The sequence below is a fragment of the Ambystoma mexicanum genome, chromosome 10, assembly GCF_040938575.1.
Source record: "Ambystoma mexicanum isolate Mex_15411 chromosome 10, UKY_AmexF1_1, whole genome shotgun sequence".
Classification (NCBI taxonomy): Eukaryota; Metazoa; Chordata; class Amphibia; order Caudata; family Ambystomatidae; genus Ambystoma; species Ambystoma mexicanum.
The window spans coordinates 138,836,165-138,854,434 of NC_090932.1; positions in this window are offsets into that span (position 1 = coordinate 138,836,165).

Consider the following 18,270-nt stretch of genomic DNA (forward strand, 5'->3'; position numbering starts at 1 on the left):
CGCGCGAGTCAGATGGTGAGTCGCACACGCTATTTTCCCCACTGCGGGTGCCCCTGTGTATCGCACCCATTTTCGATGTCATAGTAGCCTGCGTGTCCCACGCGTACGCGTTATTCGTGTTACTGGGTGCCACCGCGTACTGTGGGAGGTTGAATCCACGCACGTAGGCTGCAGGGTTGCGTGCACGGTTTTACTGCAGTTTTGGGGTGCCTGAGCATTGCGTGACCCGTCACTACATCACCGGGGTCACATCCAGCCTTGCATGTGCAGGTGGGCTTTTAACATCTTGCTTCCCACCCCCTTCACCCCAATTGCCCAGGTCAATTGTGGGGTACACCTCCCATTGGCACTACTCCATCTGTGCCGGCACTACTACATCTGTGCCATGGTTGGGAGGACACCAAAGGTGAGGGGCGCCTCAGCTGGACGTACTCCTCGTGGCGGGCATGGTCAGGGACGTGGCCGTGGTGACCAGGGAGTAGGGGGGCTCTAGGGTGTCCAGGGTGGCCACAGAGGGGGAAGAGGCAGGGGTGCGCCACTTGAGCACAATGTTGTGCCATGTGTCGGTGCAGTCATGCCACCACCGCCTGTGGTTCCGGGGGATGCAGCTTCTGCATCTGGAACTGACGCCCGTGTGACCCGGCAGTCCGTTCCATCGACTGCCACGGGCCCAAGGGTAGTGGTAACAGCAGGTGCAGCTGTGGACACCGCCACCCAGGCTCAGGGTCTGCCAGCGCAGGCTGCGTTGGCACTTGAGGAGCCCTTGGTAGATTTCCAACAGGCCAGGAGGGAAACCATAGGGGCAGGCCGGGCTGCTCAGACCAAGACACGTGTCCCTGGGGCAGTTATGTCATCTGCTGCCCCGAACAGCCGGGTGTTGGCAAGTGCAGGGGCAGATGCACCCAACAGCACCCCAGTTGTGAGTCTGCCAACCAGGACCGTTGTGGTCAATGACCCTGCCACAGCTGATGTTGCTGCGCTGGGTCCATTAGAGGGCACCCAGATGCCACTGACACAAGTCAGGCCTTTGGTTGTCCCTCCACCTGCCACTCCCTTGGCTCAATCCACCAAACCCACTGGCCATACTGGTCAGGGTGGCATTAGCCAGCCAGGGTCTGCGCCACAGTCCAAGAGGAGGAAGGTTGCACCTGCAGCACAGGCTGGGACCCCACACACAGCCACGACCTCCTGCACTTTGAGGAAGAAGCCTTTCTGTAAGCAGGAACTGGACTTCCTCGTGGGCTACGTGCGGGGCCACAGCCTTGACATGCTAGTGGGTGCCAATGGTCAGACTACGGCTGCCCAGCGTGACACCCACTGGAAGCATGTTGCGGAACATGTCAGTTCATTCGGCCATGAGGTGCGCACGGCGCAAGAGTGCAAAAAGCGTTGGAATGACATCAAACGCAGCACTAAGGCTAAGCATGCCTCTAATTACAACTTGACTCTGGTGACTGGCGGTGGGCCTGCACCAGAGGAGGAAGAGCTCACTCCGCATGAGGCACTCGTTGCGGAGTTCATACCACCTGAATTGGTCGAAGGAGTGGGAGAGATGCTGGACTTTGATGCCCAGTCCAGTGAGTGTTGATGCGTGTTTGTTGAGGACGTGTGTGTTTCACTTGTGGGATGTGTTGTGCATGATTTCCACTACATGTGACGTGTACATGGTTCTGATGTGTAAGTAATGCAATGCTTCCGTGATGCATGTCTCCTCTGCCTGCATGCGGGGACTCCATGTAGGCATGCTCCCTTGCCCCTCCTCCGTCACTCTGCACCCCAGTTCCACCTTTGCACTGGTCTGCTTCAATCTTGCCAATGTGTACTTTCCTGTTCATGCGTCCTGTGTAGATGCTAACTTCAAGCGTAGAATCTGCCAGACATATGCCGTGTGGTACAGCCTTAGTACTTGATGCAGGGTATCTCACTTGTACTGTGCATAGGTCAGATGTCCCGCAGGGACATGAGTGCCCATTCATGCTCCATGTGCATTGCACGCATGACCCTATGTGTCCTTGACTGGATGATCACTGTAATACAAGTCCTGCGTGACATACATTGCATGGCACCTCATCAGCCTTCCCATGTCAACTGTGGCTCAGTACTGCGTTGCACACATGTTTAGGGTCTGACAATCTGTGTGGCTCACAGGCCTCAGCCTGTTCAATGGCTAATGACTCTGTCCAGCTGTTGTTGTGTCTTCTTCACACGTGGACGGCCTCCAGAGTTTTCATCATGTGTCCTGCTTACTGTCCCATCATCATTTGCAGTTTTGTCACTTGAATCACATTAAGCTGTTGATGCCAGTCAACACTGCCTGTCAATACACAGGTGTATGGTCAGCCTTTTCATACCATGCTAGGCATTCCTGCTTTTGTACTGGGGTGGAGGGGTGCTTGGCTTCTAGATATGGTACACATTGAATGCACAATGCACGTGATGCCTGAATTTGACCTTGCACTGCCTTCGCATTTCCTGGCACACACCATGGAGTCCTTGTACATGTAGGTAGTGAGTGGCGTACACATTTTCTGCACTGCATAGACCCACTTCCATGGAAACTACCACCTTTCAACAGGTCTGATAACAGAAACAATTCAAAGTTGACCCAGCATGCATGCCAGGTTATATGTTGTGTGTCACATGTCTGCCTGATGCGTTTGTTGTCGGTGTGTGTGTGTGTTGTGTGCTTCTGACATGTGTAGTGACCTTTTTTCTCTCTATTTTTCAGTTGATGATGCAATTGAGGCGGAGGATGGTGTTGTCATGCCAGACACAGGGTTGTTACCACTACATCAACCCGGCACAAGTGGGGGTCGTGGGGTGGTAGGCCACGAAAACCCCCAAGTGCTACAGTCCATCTTGTCTCTGGCTGCCTATGAGTCCAGCCTTAATGACGACTCTGACGTACATGTTGAGTTGGATGAGCATCAAGTCCATGTGTCAGGGGTGAGTGATTCTGATGTGGACACTCCTCTGTCTGCGACACCTGCACTGAGGGATCAGACAGTCTTGGTTCCTCCGCCCGTGGTGGATCGGGACGCAGGGTCACCCTCCACACCAGTCACTGATGTGCCTGGGACATCACGTCGACGGGGGCATGTAGTCGTGCAGCCGCGGGCGGTGCCAACACAGCGAGGACCCCCGGTCCTTGGGTCCCGCAGGGGTCAAGCCCGGCAACGCGGTTGCGGCGCACAACCGCAGTATACTGAGTGGGAGCAAGACATGACTGCCAATTCAGAACGGCAGGGAGCAGCAATGGAGAACATTGCTGAGAGCATGAAGCGTGTGGCCCGATCTGTGCTCCCCCCTGCTAGGCAGGTGCTTCTCCAGCAGCAAGCAGCACGGTCCACGGCCCACTCGCTCAGGCTGGGCATGGCGGCCTCAGACAGGGCACGCCAGGCTGAAATGTCGTCTCTGCGTCAAGCAATTGCTGCTCACGCAGAGGCACACATGGATGCCTTAGGGAGGAGTATGCTTCCCTCAAATCCACTCTGGGTGTCCTTATGATGTCCCAGAGGCAGCAGGCAGAGGAGAGGTTTGCACAGCTTGTGCGTACCATCTCAGCTGAGCTACAGGCTTGCCGGGAGATGCAGCGGTTGTCCAGCCAGGCCTTGCAGGAGGAACTCCGTGTTACACGTGCTACCTTGCAAGAGGAAGCACGTGTATCACGTGAGGTTCTGCATGCAGACCTACGTCACATCACCACACAGAACCAGGCTCACCAGTCCGGCAGACGTGCTGCCAACGAGGGGCAAGCTGCGGCTAGGTGTGGCCAGGCTACTGTGCCACGTCCTCTTTGCCAGGATGAGCCAGACTCGGGCGACCATCTATCTCCCACATAGGTCGGGCTGTGCGGGTGTTGAGCCCATGGAGGTTTTTTTTTTGGCTCAGCATCATCGCATGTGGGTGTTGAGCTGCACCCTGTACCTCCCCCCTCCTGGGTGCCTCCCCTCCCCCCTGGGTCGTATGTGGCCATTTTTGATTTTTCTTTTAGTTTAGTTAGTTAAGTTTCTGTTTGATAGTTAGTTTAATTAGGTAATGTAGGTTTTCCATAGTTAGTGTAATTAGTTAATATAGTTTAATATTGCTTGTCTATTGTGCTTTCATGTGACGGTGCGGTGCTTTGTGGCTTTTGAAGGCATCCACTGTCTGTTCCAGCTGGGCCCTTCAGGCTTGTCTTGTGTATGTGTTTGCTGCTTGGGGTCCTTGACTCACATATGCCACTCCTGCCTCCCTTATCCATGGGCTCGCAAGGATGGTTTGGTGTGACAACCTATTACACAAGGGCTTTGGACTGTCATATCTGTGGCATGTCTGGTGCTGTGTGACTTGTGTTGACACCCCTAGTGGGGATGATTGCGGTGTTATTGTCCACTGTTCAGCTTTTGCTAGATGGGGTGTTTCATGATTAATGTGTACATTCATTGCTATGTATTGTGTAGTATGTTTCTTATCTTTACTGTACACGTGCTTGTTGCAATTCATGCCGTAGATAGTGTGTTCCACACTTTGGATGTGAAAGACGGACTGATGGTGTGATTTCTGATGTAAGTCTCTGACATGGTCCAGTAATGAGATGCCTGAAGAGACACACACCGATGACTTTAAAGCATTAATCATGTGTTTCATGCCCTTTCTGCAGGGGGATGAGCCTCCAGAGCACCTTTGCCAGCAGACATGGCCCATTTGACGTCTGAATTCTGGACACGTTTGTTGGTGCCCACATGCACATGTGTGCGCAAGCAGAGGCACAGGGATTGCAGACCTACATCCTAGAACTGCTGACGTGTTCCAAGGAACTCCAGGCAAGGTGAGCAGCACAGGTGGGCCACAACACAGCAAAGCTTGCACCAGGAGAGTTGCACATGCAGGCTTAGTCACAGCACTGAGGGTGAGCTTGGACGAATATTGGTGTTGAAGCACACAATGCAGCTCAGATGTGTTGGTGGACTGATGGCTGTTGATTGTAAGGTTGTCTGGGACACCTGCAGGGGAAGTGGCACATACCCTCCGGTACACCAAGGTCCATTGAGGGACTTGTATCAACCATGTAGCCTTCCGAGACATGGAAAGGGGCAGCTCACAGGAACATACAGCAAGGGACATACTCGGGTGCAGTGCATTTCATTTCCATGTACATTTTGATACATGCACTGCCAACTTTGTTTCGGTCATGGTGGAACACGACTTGTTCTGAAGTCATGCCTTGCTATATGGGTCTGTCTGCTTACCCAGGGGACATTGCATGTTGTGTGAATTGTGACACATTGGTGTTCCATTTGCCACGCACCCACCGGCGGCTGACTTACTGCATTGACTGTGTATGACCCATCCCAGGGGTAATGTTATATATGGGTACTAAGCATCTACACCCGATTGTCTGTTTGTAGAGTAGTCTGTTGCTATGGGGCATGTTTGGTGGTGTGTTTTTGTGTAATGGGCACGTACAGATTATTGACTGTGGCTCTCTTTGCAGCATTGCAGTGCTCCTGTAACCGGACCCGAGAGTGCGCAGGCAGGAGGCCAGCACTTAAAACCAGAGCTAAGTGTCCTTTTGTTTTTCTTTCAAACTGCTCTGCATAGGCTTGCTGGGGGGTGCACTAATGCATGGATGAATGTGTAATTCAATTTGGTATGTTTTTTTTCCCCTAATCACCCGGAAGTCCTATCCAATTTTAAACCCTGTACCCTCTACCCGGTGTTCCTGCTTCCCGTACCTATCCAAGCAACATTCCCTAACCCTCTTTCCCCGCTGGGGTTGCGGATGCCTGTGTAAGCCCCAAACTTGCAGGCGCCAAAACCCTAGAGGGGGTGGTTGGTTCGTGCCACTCCTAAGCCTGGACTACAGAAGGCCATGACAATGATGTCCAAGTTTGTTCGGATTGTGTATGTGTTCATGCAGGTAGTACATTTTCGTGCATTCCCTACTTTCATGTGTCATTCCTCCTCCCCTCTCCTGCCACTCATTCCAGTTATCCAGTGTGCCAACACCTGTCCCGACTGCATATCCCTGACCCTCCTTCCCCACCAGGGTCTCAGAGGCCTGTGTGAGTTTGACCTTGCAGGCACCCGGGACACGGTGGGGGTGGTTGTTTCGTGACACTCCCGCGCCTGTACACGGGACCTGTGACAGTACACATCCGTTCATGGTGCATCATTCTATCTTATGTACCACACATGGTTCACAACCTGTTGTGACATTGTTTTACTGTGCTACCTTGGTTGTTACATCATTGTGGTAGTACTTGGCCTTTGTGAGATACTGCTACGTCAAGTCATCTACTGGAAGGTGTTCTGGTTCGTTTTTCTGGCTTGGATTTTGTGATTTTGCAAATGAGGGTGGACTCTGAGGGTGCAGGCACCTTTTTACACACAAGGTGGGAGATGGTGTCGAAGGGGAAGGGTGATCCTGTGGCCAGGTGAAATTGAGGGTTGAAGGCTCCATGACCCAGGTGCAGTTGTTCAGTGGGTCATGGTCATTTGTGAGGGAGGGGGGGGCTGTTGTTGATAGTTTCCTTGCCCTGCAGTGTGATGGGAACCCTGACATTGTAATGGTGGTATCCTATGTACATGTTGTGTTCTGCTGATCAATGCCTGTTCATGTGTTGTGTTTACCTTTCAGGTATGAGGGGATAGTTGTGGTTTGACATGCTGGGGTGTACACATGGTGAATGTTCACATGTGATGTGTAGAGGACACTGATGGTCACTTGATTGCACATGCATATGTTGAGTGCATGTCCTTACTGACCCACACACTTGCACTATGATGCACTACATGTACAACCACCCTTGCATATCCACGTGTACACTGTTTGCCTTCTGGTGCCCACTGTGTCCCTGCAGCACATGTTCTGTGACCATTTATGGATCCTGTACATGCCTAATTTGCTTTTTGATGTGGTCTGTCACTTAGATGTGATGCTCAGGGTGTGCATCACACACAATGGCTGTTCACTGCGCTGTGCGCTGAGCAGTGTGTTGCAGGAGTTGGACACAGCACACAGAAGCTGGAGTGTTGATTTTGCAATGCACAATGTGCATGTAGACAGGCATTCATTGTTATGTCAAGACCTTCCTCTTTGCTTCTGCTTTCTCTCTGCCTCTCCCTTGCAAAATTCTTCACTGGAACTGCACTGGATCTGCAACTGGGCCATTCTCACCGACCTCCGTCCCTGGCCCAGCCACTCTCCACTTGCACTGCCACCCGGGCAACCCCTGCACTGCGGGACTGTCTCTCTATCCCTACAGCCCCCCCTTCCCAGCACTTGTCTGCACTTACCTTTGCAGTTGCCACCAGCTGGCATATTTATTTGTTTTTTAGTCTACTTACCCTGTACTGCACTCCCCCTCTCCCCTTCCACTTGCAGTTTTCCCTTCCCCCTACCCCTGCACTTGCACAATCTAAATGACACCTGGCCTAGTAGTATCGTTGTCTGTCTTCCCTTGTTCCCCCCCTGCCTCATCGCACCTTGAAATACTTGTGTATAGGCACGTTACAAATGCCATATCATGTCATGTCATATGTGTGCCTTTTGGTCACACAGGATAGCTTGTGTTTAAGTAGCTAGGGATGCAGACAATGTGGCACTTCCATGGCAACTATCTCAGGGTGGTATGGTTGTGACAGTTGACTGTCTCTTTGTCATCATCGATTGTCACCTGGTATGTGCCAGGCCTGTGTGCACTCCGCAGGGGTGGGAGTTTAGGTGAAAAATGTGTCCACAAGCTTGGTCCGGGCTTCCTCGCCACGTGCCATGTCCCCTCCCCTGGGCAGCGCCTGTGCCTGTGGTTGGGGTTGTGGGGGCACCACCATGTCCACCGGTACGCCCTGCCATGTTGCAACATTGTGCAGGACACATTGCTGCCACAATGATCCTGCAGACTACTGGGGGTGCATAGAGTAGCTGCCCGCCAGAGCGGTCAAGGGAGCGGAAATGTGACTTGAGCACTCCGAATGTGCGCTCCACTATGGCCCTGGTTGCAATATGGGCGGCGTTGTATCTTACCTGGGGTGGTGTGGTGGGGTTCCGGATTGGCATCATCATGTGGTTGCTCAGAGGGTAGGCACTTTCCCCTGGGGAGGTGTAACTGGTTGTGATTATTGGGGTTTGTGTATTTGTGTGTGTGTGTGTGTGACATGCATGCATGTGCAAGGGCATTTGTACTCACCTAGGAGCCATGTGTCACCATGCTGCCCAGCTTCCAGGGCCCGGCTCAGGGCGGACATTCTGTATATGAAACTGTCATGGGTGGAGCCAGGGTAGTTTGCATAGACAGAGGTGATGATTCCCTTTGCATCGCATACCACCTGTACATTGATGGAATGCTAGTGCTTGCGGTTTCGGTAGATGTGCTCAGTGGCCCTAGGTGGACGTAGGGCCACATGGGTGCAATCTATGGCACTAAGCTCTTTGGGGAAGTGTGCCACCCTGAAAAAATCCAGGACAACGGCCTGCCTTTCTGCGGGTGTTCTGGGCATGTATATGTGCCTGCGGACTGAGGGGCGCGCTGTCATGATTGCCAGTACCTGGTGTAGGCAGCGTGACTGCGTGGCCTGTGAGACCCCCCCCCACTATGGCAGTAGTCCACTGAAATGACTCAGTGGCCAAAAAATGCAGGACATTGAGCACCTTCTCCAAGGGGCTCAATGCTTGGGAGCAAAGGGTGGGGGATGTAAGGTCATCTTCCCACTCCCTGACCAGGTCTAGGATGATATGGGGTGGAAACCTATACCTGCCGTAGACCTGGTCGTCAGGCATCCCAAAAAGGCTTGTCCGTGGTGCGAAAATGCATGCCCTGACTATTCTCCTCCTCCTGCGGTGTCCCACGATCAGTGCTGCGACAAATGGGGCATTCATCGTAGCTGTATATACGTGTTTGTTGTTTGCGCGCACTTTTATACTGTGCGTGGGGACGCTTCTGCCTGCTTTCGTGTGGCGGACGCGTTGACGCCTGTGTGCGTCTTTTGCTGTGCGCGGGTTTCCCGTATTCGAATCCATGAATACGGGTTGTTCGCGTGCGTGTGGGCGTTCCGTGTAGTTCCCTGCAGTACTTCCCCAGTTACACCTTCTGTTTCACACGTTTTTCCCCATTCCACGTGTTACGCCCCACTGTTCTGCACTTTGGTTGTGTGCGCCGCACTATGTGCGCTTTTGCTGTGCGCGTTGCGCACGCCGTGTGTGCCCACGTGCGCCATGGCAGGATTTGGCGCACGGACAGCGGGAAACACGCTTGCGCCACCATGCGCCTGCTTGAGCTGGGATTTTAGGCGCACGTTTGCTCCATGAATCGACCCCTAAATGTGAACAATCTAAATCTAAAATTCACAGAAACTCATAGCCAGAAACAAATAATCTTTCTGGATCTATTGGTGAAGACAAATCAAAGTGAGATCCTTACTGAACTGCACCGTAAACCAACAAGTTCCAATATGCCACTCTTCGCCACTAGCAATCAAACTTCATCGCTGAAATTGAGTATTCCCTATGGCAAATACGTCAGAATACAGTGAAATTGCAGCAGAATAGAAATCTTCGATCAAGAGTGCAAACAGCTGCAAATTTCGTCAAACAAAGATATCCCAAAGCCATTCTGGAGAGAGCCTATATGAAAGCCCAAATGTAAATCAAACTACCTTGCTTTCATCTAACAGGGCACCAGAGGTTAAAGAACAAGATGATGAAATTAGGCTTATCCTCACGTATGGAACTCATGCCAATGTCATACGAAAAATATTTCATCGACATTGGCATGTACTGCAATCAGATGAAACATCGCCAGTCCTAAAGAAATGTGTCAACATAACCTTTAGGAAATCTCTCTCCATCAAAGATTCATTGGTTAGCAGTTTCTTGCCCCCCATAAGTATAATATCAAACAATAGTTCTTGGCTGAATGCAAACATCACTGGTTTTCTAAATGCACTAAATGCAAAGCATGCAAGTTTGCCCTGCACAGAACTAATTATACACATCCAGTAACAGGCTATTTGGTCGAATTGCACAGTCATATTACGTGCAACACAGAGTTTGTTGTCTATGGACTTTTATGTTCCTGTAACCTCTGGTACTTTGGTAAACTTAAACTTAGAATTCTACAGCACATGAGAGCCATAAAAAACTTTGATCCCTCTTACCCAATGGCAGTTCACTTCAAGGATGTACATCAGGGCAAACTGGACTGTTTGAGATTTTTAGGATTATACCATGTTAAAGCCAATCCTCATGGGGGCAACAGAGAATTGGAACTGCGCCAAAAGGAGACAAAACTTATTTTAGATTTTGAATCAAAGAAACCAAAAGGACATAATCTTGATGAGGAGTTGTCCACGTATTTAGGAACATAAGTAATTGGATGATACGAATATTGATTGCCTGTCGTTCCTCTCTGGTTTCTGCTTGGCTGCTATACATGGTATTGATCTACATATACTTCATGAATATTGCAGATCTTCTTATATTTCTATATCCCTATAGACAATAACTTTTACAGTCAGCCAAACATATTTTTGTGCGAGGATGTATGATGTCATATGTAGATTTTTTAAATTGGTTATTTGTGTAAGCACATTGTTATGTTTTTATCCACTTTGATGATGATTTCGTGTTCAGTCGCTGACTCATGGTTGTCCGTTACAAGACATTGTTTTGTGGTTGCTTTTATGGCTAAGATTGTCCTTTTTAACAGCTAGGATGTCGGTGGCAGTTAGTATATATGGAAGTATCAAGTGCCTGATTTTGGGGATGAATATGCAGATATAATGAAACCCGGGCATAGCCATTGTTACATAACAGGAAGTAACATTCCACCACTATGCAATTTAGGTATTTTAGATTCAAAAAGATGCACTTTAGAGCACTATGCACTTTATGGCAAAAGTTGGCAATATGCACTTTATAAGATGCTTTAAAATATGCAATTTTGCACTTTGTTAACCGGCCAGGTTTGACTGTGGTCTACTTAAAAAGGACATGTTTTAATCTTTTTTGAATGTTTACTAGTACATCGTGTAGGCCGCATCTGGGTTTATATTCACAGCTAAAACCAGCAACTCTGCATATTGCACTATGAGCATGGACTAGTCCACAATGCACCATGCCATTGTTTCATCGTAGCCGTTGCATTTGGCAATCCATCACTGAATACACTATGATACTGACCTTACAATATGGTGAATATGACTAAGATGAATACAATTATAGCCGAATTTGGGGTTCAAGGTAGTCAAACTGGAACATACTTGTTTGTGATTAAACACAACCGTAATTAATTGTAACATGATTGGTGTTATCCAGTGCTAAAGAGAACCTCAAAATTGTTGCTCACCCGAAGTAGTGTTAATGTGGTAACATCATATATCCAACAAGCCAACAAAAACATTGCAATACTGGGAAAAATGCCACTTACAAAATGGCCACTGTGTTTTACTAGATGTTATGCACTATACTTGGGGGTGAAAGAAAGTAAAAAAGGACAACTCACACCATGAACCATAGAGACTGGTAGACTGTTTGTATATATACACAAACTGCTAAGCACTTGTTTGGTCTTGAAGAAGCAGCAAGACAGCTGCGAAACGCTTTCTACCGTGCCTTTTTAACTGTTGCCTGATGCCCAATAAACTGGATAGGATATTTCAAGGATTCTATGCTACATTTGTCTTGGTTTTGACCGATGGAAGTATTTTTACTGGTGTTCTTTCTACTGCTTTTGAGTGCTATCCTCTTTGGGAGAGATAGAATCACTTTCCCCCCTTTTCAAATATATATATATATATATATATATATATATATATATATATATATATATATATATATATATATGTATATATATATATATGTATATATATGTATATATATATACATATATATATATATATATATATATATATATATATATATATATATATATATATATATATATATATACCAGCATTCCATCTGATGTGACCTTAAAATACTTTAACTAGGTTTCTCTTTTCTATTTTAAAGTTTTAAATATGCCCAAAACAAAGGCCTGTTAAATTGTTATTTATAGACGTGCCGGAAAACCTTGTTTTTGGTGTCAAATGAGCAGACCTTAAAATAAGCTTGCCAGAGGCCTTTCTATATCTGGTCCACTTTCTTCTGCCTAGAACCCCTTACACTAAAAAGGCCTATATAAAAAGAAAGATGAGGCGGTGGGCTAAACAATGACACGAGTATGTGAGAAGGCAAACCTTTTCACACAAGACAACACAGTACTGTCAGTGTCACAAGATGATTTGTCCATGATCACTGTATCGTCTGGTGACAAAGCCAGGACACGAGATTCAATGTTTTTGTTCCAAGTCTTGAATTTGGTAACATAATCAACTAATCAAACTAAGACTTTATGCTCATCGTTGGTGGAGGCTGCCGAGGTTTTACAACCACCTGTCTGAAGAAACCTATTTCTAGACCTTCACCACACTAATGCTATCTTTTCGTAGCACCCACTTTCTGGTGTTGGCACTTTCTATTTTTTGTAATTGTATTTTTATAATGCACTTCATGCCAGATTCCAGCCTCTAAGCACTGGACCAGGTTTTGAACTGGTTCATCTCATTATAGTTTCCAAGGCAAGCAAGCATGTTTCCCATAGCGATTCTCCCGGCCCATGTTGATAATAGCACCTGTTGTGTTACAAAACAAAGTATATACACATGCTGGTTTAGCAACCTCAGACATAGGAAAGCCTGCGTCAGACTTGCTGGAAATTAATTTTGTAATCTTGCATAAGAACACCGATATTTGCATTGAGTGCTGAGCACAATGAGCTATCTTCTGAACCAATTTATCAATGTGCATTTCAAGTTTGGCTATTTCACATGATCAATATAATCGCCACAGAAAAGTGAGAATGCAAGAGGAATTGTGTTGCACAGTGAAAACAAAGCACTATGAAAGTAATTGTATAATAGATTTACAGCCTCGACAAATATCTTGGCGTGTGCAATGTAAGATTGGTGAACAATGGGAACTGAATTATTTAGATTTGGCAGCCTTGTGAGCACCCCCCTCGAAGGCGGGGACCGGTGCAAGTGCCCCTGTTGCCCCCCCCCATAAAGATGTCTCTGACTCCCTACATCACATTCTAAGGCTTCCACGATAGAGGATGTAGCCTGCGTTCATGCACTGGGTGGGGCTCGCAGGGCGTGACATGCTGCCATATGTGATGCGGCTGCCATCTCTGATGGTATGCGCAGTGCATGGGGGTTGAATTAAGGCTGCAAATTGAGAGGTTTGGGTGGTTCGCATCGTAGATTTTATAGTTATTCCCAAAGGGTTATGTTCTGTCTTTTAAGTGTAACAATGACTTCAACTCGAGAAAACACGTTTTTGTGAATGTTGTGTTTTTTATGACATAGTTTGATCAGACATGTAACCTTTCCCCACATGCACCGTCTATGCCTGCACTACATATAGAGCATATATTGATGCACTATCTCTGCCTGCACTAAATGCAAGCCATGGCCAGTGAATATGCCCTGCAGAAACTGTACTAAAGCTACCATGCTCCAGGTGCAATACCTATACGTGTGCTGCTAGCAAGGCATGGGTGGCAGCCATGACCTAGGCACACTATTTTGCCTGTACGATCCACATGGCATGGCCTCTGGCCATGCTCCAGTCTTCTTTCCTCTGCCTAAACCAGTCATAACCAAGTTGGATTGTAATGATGCACAGATGGAAGTATTCACAAGAATGGAAAGTGGCTTTGACAATTTGTGTAATGTTATACTTAAGTGAGGTTTTCATTCATACCACAGCTACACTATAGACCTAATTACCAGTGTGCCGGTCCGGTAAGAATTCTGGTATTTTTACTGGACCGGCACACTCTGAGTTTGCCGTTAGGGGCAGTGAACTACCGGAAGGCCTGACCTGCCAGCAGTTCAGGCCCCGACTGGCAAATAATTGCCCTAATCAACAACAACGATTGGGGCAAACCCATTCCATGGTATCCTCTGGCACTTCATGGAGTTGGAACTTAACCTGCTGGTGCTGGTAGCCGTAATATCCCAGTAACACCGGGATATCAGGAGCTGGTAATGGTAAGGCGAGTTTCCTGTTAACCTGCCAGTGCTACCAACGGGTTACCGCCAAACTTGTAACGAGGCCCATTATGCGTGCCTGCAATCCACAATGGGGCCAGGTGCACTATGTCTGCCTGCCCTACCCCTCAGGACACAATTACTAGCATTTCACCTTGGTTGTGCACCATGCAGTGCATGTATTCCCTTGCTTCACTGCCTCTGTGAGCGCTACCTGCAAATCATGCCCCAGACACGCATCCTCTGCTACTGCCACCCATTGTGCAGGTACTGTGGTCCTATGGGTAGTGTGCCTGGGTCATGGCCATCAGGGCTAACTTAATTCTGGAATGGTTTACATTTTAAATAAAAGGGTAGGAAGAAGTTGAAACTTGCACTTCAGTGCACTGTACTGAACATTTCCTCAAATAGAATGTGTGTGTGTTTGGGGGTTTGGATTTTGCGTGGTAGTGGGCGTGGCAATGGGATTTGTGGTGATCAGTGGCATGCCAGCAGGGAACATAGTTCAACTACTTCTTTTCATACCCTCTGGAAATAACATCTGATCACATGTAATACATACTGATGGCATCATCTCAAGTAACTGAGGGGTGTAAAAAATGCACTTAAGCTTACATTTAATAAAATATCAAATTGGTACTAAAGCAGGCAGAAGCCTTGTTTAAATACCAACCACATTTTAAGTAGATTAGGCACAGTTTTCCAGTATCCCAGGAAACTCTTAATGAGGCCCATTAACTATGGAAGACCTCACTGCCACCTTAGCATCCCTCAAGGCCACATCATATGCTGATGACATCCTCCCTGCCTCCGTATTTAAGACCATTCTGAGTGAATGTCTCCTCCTTTACCAGACAATCATCAACAGTTCCCTAACTCCAGACACCGTCCCCTCGACCAACAAGGCTGGAAAAATTCTCCTGCTTCTTAAGAAACCCTGAAAATCTCAACAACTACTGGCCCATCTTCCATCTTCCCTTCCTAGGTAATATCTTTAAGAAAGCTGTAGCCATGCAACTCCTCCAACACATTGAAACTATTAACCTCCTTCAATCTTACCAATCTGGTCTCACACCTAGATTCAGCACAGAAACTGCTACTATCAATGTGATCGACGGTGCCCGTAAAATCCTAGATGATGGCCATGGCAGATGAGGAGCAGGTGCAATCGGATCTCGGTCACCTGGCCTAAGCCCCACCTACCTGGTAGCCACTCTTTTTCCCTACTAAAGTAGTCCTTCTGCCGTTAGCCCGCCCACCTGGTGCCTTCCTGGTTGCCGCTCTGTTTCCCTACTTAAGGAGCCTTCCAGCCTCTTTTCCTTTGCAGATGAGGAGCAGGTCAAGTGGATCTAGGTCACCTGGCCTAAGCACCACCCACCTGGTGCCTTCCTGGTTACTGCTCTTTTTCCCCACTTAAGAAGCCCTCCTGGCCTAAGCCCAGCCCACCTGGTGCCTTCCTGGTTGCCACTCTTTTTACCTACTTAAGGAGCCCTCCAGCCTCTTTTCCTTTGCAGATGGGGAGCAGGTGCAAGTGGATCTAGGTCACCTGGCCTAAGCCCCACCCACCTGGTGCCCTCCTGGTTGCCGCACTTTTTCCCTACTTAAGGAGCCCTCCTGGCATATGCCCCGCCCATCTGGTGCCTTCCTGGTAGCTGCTCTTTTTCCCTACGTAAGGTGCCCTTCACCCTCTTTTTTCTTTGCAGATGGGGAGCAGGTGCAAGTGGATCTAGGTCACTTGGCCTAAGCACCACCCACCTTCTTAGCCCTGCCTCTTCATTTCTGCTCTTAAATCTTAGATCAAGGGCATCTCTCGCCCAGGCGTCCAAAGCAAAGTGCAGATGAAGAAAAGGCCAATTCCTGTGCTTACCTGTTCAGACCAGGAGGACCCAGGACTCAAACCCCTGCCCAGACAGCAGGTAAACATGCACCAACATGTGTTTACTCCCTCTGTCCCCACAGGCCAACCCCATCATCATCAGGCAACACCAACGTCAACTTCTCTGGTGCCGGGATGAGGACAGGTGCTCTGTGGCATAGTAAGTTGTGCATTTGTTAAAGCTATATTCTCGCGCTGCAGCGTGTGTGTGTGGTTCGCTCGCAGCAGCACCTCCCTGACTGTGTAGTCCCTCGCAACTCCCTATCACGGGTGCCTCACGCCCCCCCCTTCCCCAGCCTCCTGCACCCTTTGCCCTTCCTCATTGACTGCCCTTTTTTGCATTGTATTGCTTTGTGTTCTGCTGAATTCTCCCTTCTTCTAGGTTTACATTTGTTGACTGCGCTGTTCTTTTGTATATTGTTCTATGTTCTGCTGTGCTCCACCCTCCTCTAGGTTCTCCTTTTAATGACTGCTCTTATCCTGATGCCCTGGTAACCTGATTTGCTTACCAGACTGCCTTGTTTTCTGCCAGCTCTTCCATCTGAGTTTGTCTACTTAGTCAATTGTACACTATTGTCTTGTGACTTTCTGTATTGTCTGCTTGTACCCCTTCTTGTATCCTCCCCTAGTGTCTCCCCCCCACCTTTACCCTCAGCCCCGCTTCTTCTCTCCTCTTCCCCCACCTACTCTATGGTGCTCTCTGTTTCTCCTATCTTTTCAAACTGCTTCTCAATCGACTATCCTGCTCTCCTCACTAAATCTGGTAGGAAGAAGTTCAAAAAGGATATCCTGGTCTCCAACCCAGGCCTCCCTATCGCTGACACCTACACCAGTGCTTCCTCCAGACAGACCCTCACCAAAATCCTCTTTGTCATTCCCTCGTCATACCTATGGACACTTCACATGGTCTCTGTGCTCTCTCCTTTCTCTTCTCCCATTAATGGTGGCACCAGGTGGGACGCCCTCCTGGCCCCCTTCCACTCCTCTAAATTCATCATTAATGTTTACCTGAATGGAACCTTCTTGGTCCAAGACCCTCAGGCCAACTTTCTCCTCTTTGATAGACGCTTCCCGTGCCTCATCAAATTCCTTTCTGCTCCTGCTGTCCATATCACCCTTCTTTGGTTTCCTTGCCTCCCCCCTATGTCCCCTCCTTGACTACCTTGCTCTCTCCTCCTTCCGCTTCTGCCCCCCCCCGGGCTCCTTCTACACCTCTGTAGGGCATACCTCTATGTACCCCTCTCCGGAAGTCTTTCAAGGCTGGCAACCTTCTCCATATTGCCACTCTCAACTCTCGATCAGCTGTCATCTGCTGCCTCCTGCAAGAACTTGATCTCAATGTCCTCGGTCTCATCGATACATGGTTCGTGGACAGCTCTGTCACAAGCTTTGACAATCTCCTGCCTGATGGCTACAAGATCCTCTCTGTGCCCAGATCCATCCGTTCCGGAGAGGGTGGAGCCTTGATTTTCCCTGAGTGGATTCCTGCCTCTGTCATTCCTATGCAGGCCTACTCCTCTTTCAAATGCCTTGTCTGCAGGCTCTCTATCTCTCCTGGTCACTTTCTTAACGTGGCTTCTATCTATCGGCCACCTAGTCAGATCACCTTCTTCATCTTTGAGTGGCCGGACCTCTCCTCCTCCCTCCTGCCCTCAACCACTCAACTTCTCCTTCCTGGAGACTTTAACATCCACCTGGATGCTTCCTGTCCATCCTCTGGACTCTTTCGTGATCTCTGTGACTCTTTCTCTCTTTCTATTCTCCCCGCTGGCCCGACTCACTCTGCAGGGCACACTCTGGATGTTCTGATCCCCTCAGATCTCCCCCTCTATACTTCCCTCACCACTCCTCTCTCATGGAGTGATCACTTTCTCCTTTCCTCCCATCTCTCCCTCTCTACCCCTCAGGCCAAGCCAACTCCAGCATCGCCACATACCTTCTCGGTCATCTGACCCATGAAGCTTGTGTCAGTTGAGGGTTGCACCGCCACTTTCTCTCACCCTCCTCCTCTGGCTGACTCACACCCTGACACAACCATTTCCATGCTCCACTGTTCTATCTCTGATAATCTTGTTGTACTTGCCCCTGTCATGAGGATCTGCTTGAAGCCCGAAGCCAAATGCAACTCCTGGTCTGACTCTGACCTCTGACCTCATCCCCCTTAAATGCAAGTGCAGGGTTGCTGAGAGGCAATGGCTAGCTTCTTGCACATCCTCTGACAAACTGGCCTGCTGCCTGATCCAAAGGCAATACCGGCTCTCTATCAGCACTAAGAAGAGAGCCCACATCCAAGCCCATGTCTCTGCAACATCTAACAA